General features: G+C 38.0%; 1 pseudogene; it reads left to right on the top strand.

Moving 5' to 3' along the window:
* The window catches only part of LOC102827870, a 53,022-nt pseudogene that overhangs the window by 27,424 nt on the left and 16,362 nt on the right, over positions 1 to 9,236 (top strand).

Raw genomic sequence — 9,236 nt, 5'->3', positions numbered from 1 at the left:
CCAAAAAATTTAACAAAATCCGTGATTATAAAAATGCCAGCAGCAATGAAAACAAGTGAATGATTGTAATGCATTTGGCCGAGATCACATGATTTGAAGCATCACTGTAACTGGATAATAATGAAAATTGATTGGAGTGTGTTAGGCGGTTCAAACGGTAAATTAACATAGTTAGTTCTCACAGGTATACCTGATACAAGTAATCTGAGTTTACGCACAATGTTACTGTTGTTATCACTAACTACAAGAATATTTTTATTGAAATAATAAAATTTCTACTGAAATACTAAATAAAAGTTTATAAGCAGTTATTTTTGTTTCACACACCCCTCCCCCGACAGTGTCACCAGCGCCATTAACACCCTCATACCCACTCTAGTGACAGCATAGCTAGAGGAGTACACTAAATTTCCCACTTGGTAAGTTTTACGTACAGAGATATGTGATACCACCAAGTATGTGACCAATCCCACCAACAAGGGCAGAAACTTGCTGGAGACTTGACTTTCATCCTTATGGAGTGAATTTAGACTCAAAAGGCAATACACATAAAGTCACCAATACCACAAATAACAAACAACCTGGGATGGAAAAGCTGTCTCTGTGTGTGTAAGTGAGAGAGAGACACATACAGAAAGAGACACACATACAGAGAGAGAAACAGAGAGAGAGAGAGAGAGAGAGAGAATACATCGTATTTCCAAGTAATTGGTTACTTGAAGATCAAAAAGCAGCATGGCATATGTGCAAAATCTGGGGATAATTTTCTTCAATTATTTCACAGAGGATTCTGATCATGACTTCCACCTGAAGTTCATGCTTGATCTAGCCAAAGGATACAGTTTTATAGCAGCATATTAGGATGATGATTATTATTACTATAACCATACTTTTGCACACAATGTGAGTATTTCAAAGATGGGATTTATTTTTCCAAACCTATCTTTAAATCTTAATACTGTATAAAAAACTGAGGTCTCTGTAGATATTCAAATGATATCTTTAGGCATAAAAAAATCTTCCAGGGAAAACACCGAGCACTTCATTAGCTCCTTCGAGGACTCTGAAAGCTAGTCATACCTCTGTGTTTCATACCATTGGATGATGGTGCATTATGCTTTTTATATTTCTGCAAATACATGTCCACAGAAATTGGAGCTTGGCTTGAAGGGTATAATTTTTCCATCAAAAAGCTAAGCATCATTTTATGTTTTGTTTAAACCCTCTTTTTAAGAACCACAAGATCCTTAGGCATTTCATGTCACTGACATAGCCCTCACTGGGTTTTTGTTTGTTTTATTTTTTAGTGACCCATAATGTACTTCCGAAATAAAAGTGACAAACAATTTTTAACACTGCATATGTTCAAAGACCTCTGCAAAGAAGGGAACAAATAGTCCCAGCACCAGAAGCTAAAGTGTAATGGTTCCTTTGTGGTCAGTAATCGGGGAACAAGGAGCCATGACCATGACCTTGTTGAATTAGCACCAAAGACAGCATTCTGAACTGTTCAAGAGGCTGAATGCACATTTGTTCAATACAGTCCCAATTTTATTTTCTGGTATAGAGGAATCTAGCCAGCTTATTCAATACATTGTGAATTGTGTCTCTGAATATTGAAAGGCACAGGGAAGAGAGGGTGGCAGTGCTAACTGCTTCCACACAGTGTAAACCATTTGTCTTTTTAACTTCCTAAGGACACCAATAATGAACTCAAAACCTTGGATTATTTTTCTGAAGATAATTTAGAAACAGTTGCAGCAGTATATCGGCAGGGAGCTGCTAGGAATTCAAGCCAAATTTAGAAGAGGATGTGGAATAAGAATTATTACTGCAGATATCAGACGGATCTTGGCTGAAAGCAAAGAAAACTAGGAAGATGTTTACTTGTGCTTTATTAACTATGTAAAGGCATTCATCTGTGTGGATCATATCAAACTATGGATGCATTGCAAAGAGTGGGAAATCCAGAACTCTTAACTGTGCTCATGAGGAACTTGTACATAGACCAAGAGGCAGCTGCTGAACGGAATAAGGGAATACTTAGTGGTCTGAAATTAGAAAAGGTGTGCACCAGAGTTGTATCCTTTCCCATATTCATTCAATCTGTATGCTAAGCTAATAATCCAAGAAGCTAGATTATATGAAGAAAGGCTATATGAAGAAAGGCAGCATCAGGATAGGAGGAAGACTCATTAACAACTTCTGATATGCAGATGACCAACCTTCAGTACTGGAGGAGAAGAAGAACTGGAGTACCTATTGATGAAGATCAAATATGAGTTGTACCACAACGTAAAGAAAATGAAACCTTACAACTAGACCAATAAGTATAATCATGCTAAATGGATAAAAGATTGAAGTTGTCAAAGATTTCATTTTACCTGGATCCACAATCAACTCTCATAGAAGCAGCAGTTAAGAAATCAAATGACATATTGCATTAGGCAAATATGCTGTAAAAGACCTATTTAAATTGCTCAAGAACAAAAATGTTAGTTTGAGGACTAAAGTGCACCTGACCTAGTCATGTTATTTTCAATCACCTCATATGCATGCAAAATCTGGACAATGAATAAAGAAGACCAAAGAAGAATCAATGCATTTGAATTATTGTGTTGGTGAATACTACTTAAAATATCTTGGACTTCCAGAAGAACGAACAAATCTATTCTGCAAGAAGCATGGTCAGATTGCTTCTTTGTAGTAAGGATGGTGAAACTTTGTATCCTGTAATTTAGACATGTTGTCAGGAAGGACCAGTCCTTGGAGACCATGCTTGGTACAATGGAGGGTTAAAAAAAAAAAAAGAGGAAAACTCTTAACCAGATGGACTGACGTTAGTGGCAGCAAAAATGGACTCAAACATATCAATTGTGAGGATGGTGTAGGACCAGGCAGTGAGTAGAGGGATGTACAGAGGGTATCTATGAGTCGGAACTGACTTGACAGCATCTAACAATAACAAGGACACCAATGAGGAACAAAGCTAGTTTTGTTTTCAGGGTACTCTCAGTTGACCTTGATGTTAGACCACACTGGATAAGGTCTGAATCCTTAGCTAGCAACAAACCACAGAGCTGGGTGTCTGTGTTAGAGCAATGCCAACATATATGTAGAACCCTGCTGTCTGTACAAAAGCTCTACCTAGAATGACAAAAGAGCAATAACACAGGTGACTTGTTTCTCTCTGAAGAAGGCACAGAGTAAACAACTTAAATGACAAGTAGATGATATTTAGCATTTTGAACAACAATCTGTTTGTGCTAAAAGCATACTTTTGTAAAAAATGTACGGTAGGAAATGGCCCAAACTCCGCAAGTAATGTGATAAAACTTCTTCCTGTCTCACATTGGAGAAAGATAAATTTGATCTTCAAAAAAGCTCTTGGGTTCTTCCCTGCCCATGATTTCCAAGGCACCTACTAAAGGCCCTCAAAGATGAACCAAAGTCTTCCCCATTGAATGGGGTTGATCTTGGAGGAACAAAGTCTAGAAAACACAATTACCAACAGTCTGCAGAGATGTAGCTGGGGCCTGACCTAAGGTGAGACATAGCTTCCACTCTGGATGGCTGCACCTGGCCAGAGCTTTGATTAAAGTTTCCCATATGCTTTGCTTCTGCCCATCAATACTTCTTTGTAATATGAGGAGCTCTTCTAAGTACCAAGTGATCAGGTTTGTTTGAAACTACAACTGGTCTCAGGATTAGTACTCAAGATTTCTAAGTTGAAAAGGTTCTTGGAATCAAAGCATCCTGATCATCCAGCACAGACTCTTCAACCTCAATGTCTTACCCACGGACTAAAATGACTTCCCAGAAAATGCAACTGTTGGATACATGATCCTTCTTGACTTGGTCTCCACAAACTGGGATAGATCTTATAATATCAGGCTATTTGTAGCTTTTGAGGGGTGAGAAGAACACTACACTTCTGCTTTCTGTTGAAAAAAAAATTTTTTTAATGATGTACACTGCACAATAGACCAATATCCAAAATGCTATGTTATTCTCTAGGGTAGAACAATAGAGCAGGTACTGTGTAAATATTTTTTGTTTTTGTCTAACTTCTACATATGAAAGGAGTGTCTCAGAGCAGTGAAGTGGGGAAATCAGTATTTCACTAGGAGTGATATTTTTAGACTGCATGTAAAATGAGGAATGCATGAAACTTAGGCTATGAATGCAATGTGGAGCAGTCCCCAAGTTAGGCTCTGAGCAGTTGCATTTCTACCACTTATTTCCATAACAGCTTCTTATTTTACTCATTTTTCTCTATATTAAAGTTATTATTTGAGAAAATAGGGCATTTATGGAAAAGCAACCATACAACATGCTGTGAATTTTTTTTATAAACAACTCAGATATGGTTTTCTGAACACAGTAATATTACTATTTAATTTAGCTGAGAATGCAAGTGAATAATTTCCATCCTTACCCATCTCTTGGGAGTGTGTTGGCTTTGTAGAATAATCACTGAACTTCAAACCACCAAGTTGGCAGTTCGAGTCCACTAGTTGTTCCGTGGGAGAAACATGAGACTTTCTACTGCCTCAAAAATGTATAGCCTTGGTATGGGGTGTACCCCTTGGTTATTTGAATGGTTATATATTCCTGAGTGCTTCAGCATGCATTTTAAAAAAAAAAAAAAACAGAGGGAAAGGAAGCAAATACTGTTGAATGATGATACATAGAGGGGATTCTAATCATTGCAATGAAATGAAATACAATAGGATGAATGTAAAGCTGATGTTGTTCCACGTAAACTATCACTCAATTCACAATGAAAATTTAAAACAGAAAAAAAAAAAACCATTTCAATTATAGCCTTGGAAGACCAATACAGGATCATTATGAGTTGGAACCGACTCAACAGTGGCACTTAATAATAACTAATACTTACTCACCCTGGGGAGTCCTGGTGTGGCTCTGTACAATAAGCAATGACTGCTCACCATGAGGTTGGTAGTTCAAATTCACCAGTTGCTCCTTGAAAGCTCTATACAAGGTTGAAACCAACTCAACAGCACTTAGTGTCCACTACCACCCACATCCTAGATCTGCTTCACTACAACTTTTTATCACCCCATACAGAAAGTCAGTACACCTTAAAGAATAATATCTCCTTTTCCCTCTTATCAGAACCTGGTACACACTAATATATTTTTGTTTCAGTGCATTAGCCTATTCTTTATATATCATATCTGTAACATTATAAAGTATTTGTTCTTTTGTGTCTCACTTATTTTACTCAGCATAATGTTTTCAACAATCACTCATATGTGGTGACTTACATGTTACTGTGACACTAGGAGCTAGGCTGGAAGGAGAGAACACTGAAAACATCAAGAATAGCAGTAGGATATTGTCTGATATCGTGTCAGAAGATGAGCCCCTCAGGCTGAAAGCCACTCAGAAATGTGACTGGGGAAGAGCTGCATCCTCAAAGGAGAATTGAACTTAATGATGTGGATAGAACAAAGTGTTCAGGACCTTCATTTTCTGATTGAGCACAACTCAAAATGAGAAGAAATAGCTGCAAACATCCATTAATATTTGTAACATGGAATGTAGTAAGCTTGACTCTAGAAAAATGAGAAGCCATCAGAAATGAAATGAATGCTTATAGATCGATAACATATTCATTAGTGAGCAGAAATGGACTGGTGTTGGCCATTTTAAAACAGACACTCACATGGTTAGCTATGTTGGAATGGCAAATTAAGGGAAATGATATCAGATTGGTCACCAAAAACATTTCAGTGATAGGATAACATCTGTGATAGCTAAGGTTTTGTGTAGCCATGCTTAGACCAGGATTCTCAGTAGTTTAGCAGTTAAAATGTCATCATTCCCAACGATGAGAGCGGTTTTGAGCAGCCAATCTACTGAAAAGACTGTGACCTATATCCAATATACTGGACAATGGGAAAAAAGCTTGCTTTGCTTCACTTGGTCTGGATTGTACACTTGGCTTGTCAACCAACTTTCATTTTTTTTTTTTGTACTTGAACCAGTGGCTTGCTGTATTGCCTGCCGATTCTAGGAGTTCTCAATAGCCCCCTTAAGTGTGGATCTTGGATCCATTTGCCTCTGCAGCCAGAGTTGGCTTTCTGACCTGCTGATCTTGGACTCATCAAGCGCCTGTAGTTACATGAGAGTTACATGAGCCAGGAGAAGCCTTCCATCTGACATCAGATCAAAGAGCTTGGAAAGTGCCTGCCTCTACAATGGTATAAACCATTTCTTCATATAAATCTCTCTGTATGGATATATATGTATGGATATATATGTTTGCAAATATATGTTTTTTTGCAAGTGCTGTAGCACTGAACAGTGAACCACAAGCTCCACAATTCAAGCTCTATAGCCATTCTGCAGGAAAAAGATGACATTTTCTGCTCCCTTCCAAGATTTTAAAGCTTCAGAAACTCTATACAGGGTCACTATGAATCAGACCAGGACCACAGTGGCTCCATATGACAAGCACAGCACTGCGAACCACAAGGTTTGTGGTTTGAGCCCACCAGCTGCTCTGTGGGAGAAAGATAAAGTTTTCTGCTTTCACAACAATTTTAAAAACCCTCGGAAACCATAGTATAGGGTACTTTTGAGTAGGAACCAACTCTGTGACATTAACAAAAAACAAAATGAGTCAGACTAGCTCAAAGGAATTTAACAACAATATATACATGCACAGAGGTTTACACCAAGAAAATGGCTAACACAGTTGTATGTATATACATTTGTTGTTGTTGTTAAGTGTCGACAAATCAGACCGACTCAAAGCGACCCTGCATAGTTGTGAGTTTAAGCCACCAACCTTTCAGTTAGCAATTCAATGTTTATCCTACAGTGTCATACTCTCTCTTTATATATATACATGTATATGTATGTATGTATGTATGTATATATATATATATATATATATATATATATATATATATATATACATATACACATACACATACATATATATTTATGTATATGTATATATGTTGTTGTCAGGTGCTGTTGAATCAGTTCTGACTCAGCAACCCTATAGAGGGTTTTCCAGGAGACACTGGTGGGTTTGAACCACCAACCTTTGGTTCATAATCCAGTGCTGATCCTACAGCGCCACACACCAGGACTCACTGTCTGTCTCTTTCTATCTATGTTGTTTTTAAGGGCTTTTAATTAAGTTCTGACTCACAGTGACCCTGTTGAGGATTTCCAGGACTTTAAATCTTTGCAGGAGCAAAAAGCCTCATCTTTCTCCCTCAGAGTGGTTGGCGGGCTCAAACCACGGACCTTGTGGTTCACAGTCCAGTGCTTATCATAAGGAGCTACCACATTCCATATATATATGTATATATAATTTTTAAGTGATTGTGGCAGTAAATCTGCAGGGAACTGTTAGAAACTCAAGCCAGATTCAGAAGAAGACATGGAATGCTGATGTCACATAAATCTTGACTGAAAGCAGAAAATATAAAAAAAAGATATCTATCTGTGTTTTATTGACTATGCTAAGGCATTCAACTGCATACATCATAACAAACTATGGCTAACATTGAGAAGAAATGTTATTCCAGAACAATTCATTGTGCTCATGCAGAACTTGTACGCAGACTAAGAGGCAGTTGATCAAACAGAACAAGAAGATACTGAGTGGTTTAAAATCAAGAAAGGTGTGTGTCAGGGTTGTATCCTTTCAATCTGTATGCTGAGCATAATCTAAGAATCTAAACTTTATGGGAGAAAAAAAAACACAAAACAACAGCTATGAAACCAGCAGTTAAGAAATCAAAGGATGTATTACAACAGGCAAATCTGCTGCAAAAGATTTCAACAAAAGCAAAGATGTCACTTAGTGAACTAAAGTATGCCTGTCCAATTCAATTTTCTCATAGGCATGTGATACCTGGACAAAGACTAAAGAATATCAGAGAAGGATTGATGCATCTGAACTATGATGTTGACAAAGAAAACTGAATATATCCTAACTTCCAGAAGAATAAAGACATCTATTTTGGAAGATGTACAGATCGAATGTCCCTTAGAAGTGAAGGTAGTGAGACTTTATCTCAAATACTTTGGACGTATAATCAAGAGGGACCAATCCCTGAAGGTGAACATGTTGTTGTTAGGTGCCATTGAGTTGGTACCGACTCTTAGCGACCTAATGCACAGCAGAACGAAACGTTGCCCGATCCTGGACCAACCTCACTACTGTTGCCACGCTTGAGTCCATTGATGTTGCCACTTGGCCAATCCATTTCGTTGGGGGTTCCTCTTTTTCTGTGACCCTTCACCTTGCTGAGCATAATGCTTGGTAGAGTACAGAGTCAACAAACAAGAAAACCCTCAATGAAATGGACTGGCAAAGTAGCTGCAACCATGGGTTCAAACGCAGCAAAGTTTATGAGGTTTCATAGGGTGCTGAAATGTTTCATTTTATTTAATATAATGAGAACTAACTCAACAGCACCTAACAACAATAACAAAGCTTTCAATGTTCATCCATGTTACAGCATGTATCATAATTGATTTATTTTTCATTTCAGAAATCAGTGTTTATTTGTTTCTACTTCTGAAAAGTCATTTTGTACTCTACCAAGCATCATGTCCTCCTTCAGGGACTGGTCCCTCTTGATTACATGTCCAAAGTAGCCTGTTAAGAATTTTCTGATAAAGTGATACTCTACTGCTTCTAGTAAGGAACTCTGGTATCGTAGTGATTACGGATCGGGCTGCTAACCTCAAGGTCAGCAGTTCGAAACTACCAGTGGCTCCTCAGGAGAAAGATGAGGCATTCTGCTCCCATAAAGATTTATAGCTTCAGAAACCCTGTGCCGGGTCACTATGAGTTGGAACCGACTCCACGTTACTTAACAACAACAACAACAACAACTTGCTTCTACTGAAATCTCTTCAGTCCTCAGAATCATCTGTTCTTGTTCAGTGGGGCTTCCACCCTTAAGTTTCTCAGTTCTCTTAAATACGTGTTGATAAAAACACCTAACACTTCAGCTGTGGGGGAAATTAAAGACACCGATGGAGGATAACAGAACATATTTTTTCTGTGTCTCATTACTGGGTCCCGGTACTCCAATCAGGTTTCTCTGGATGTTGACGTTCCCAACCACATAGCCATCACTACTTTGTATAAGCATTTAAGAGATAATGCTTAAGTTATTTTCCATGTCAATTAATAGATGATACTTCAGTTAACTTTGGTTCCGAGAAATCCA

Source organism: Chrysochloris asiatica, unplaced genomic scaffold (assembly GCF_000296735.1).
Source record: "Chrysochloris asiatica unplaced genomic scaffold, ChrAsi1.0 scaffold00039, whole genome shotgun sequence".
Lineage (NCBI taxonomy): Eukaryota > Metazoa > Chordata > Mammalia > Afrosoricida > Chrysochloridae > Chrysochloris > Chrysochloris asiatica.
This window is presented reverse-complemented; position numbering and strand designations above follow the sequence as displayed.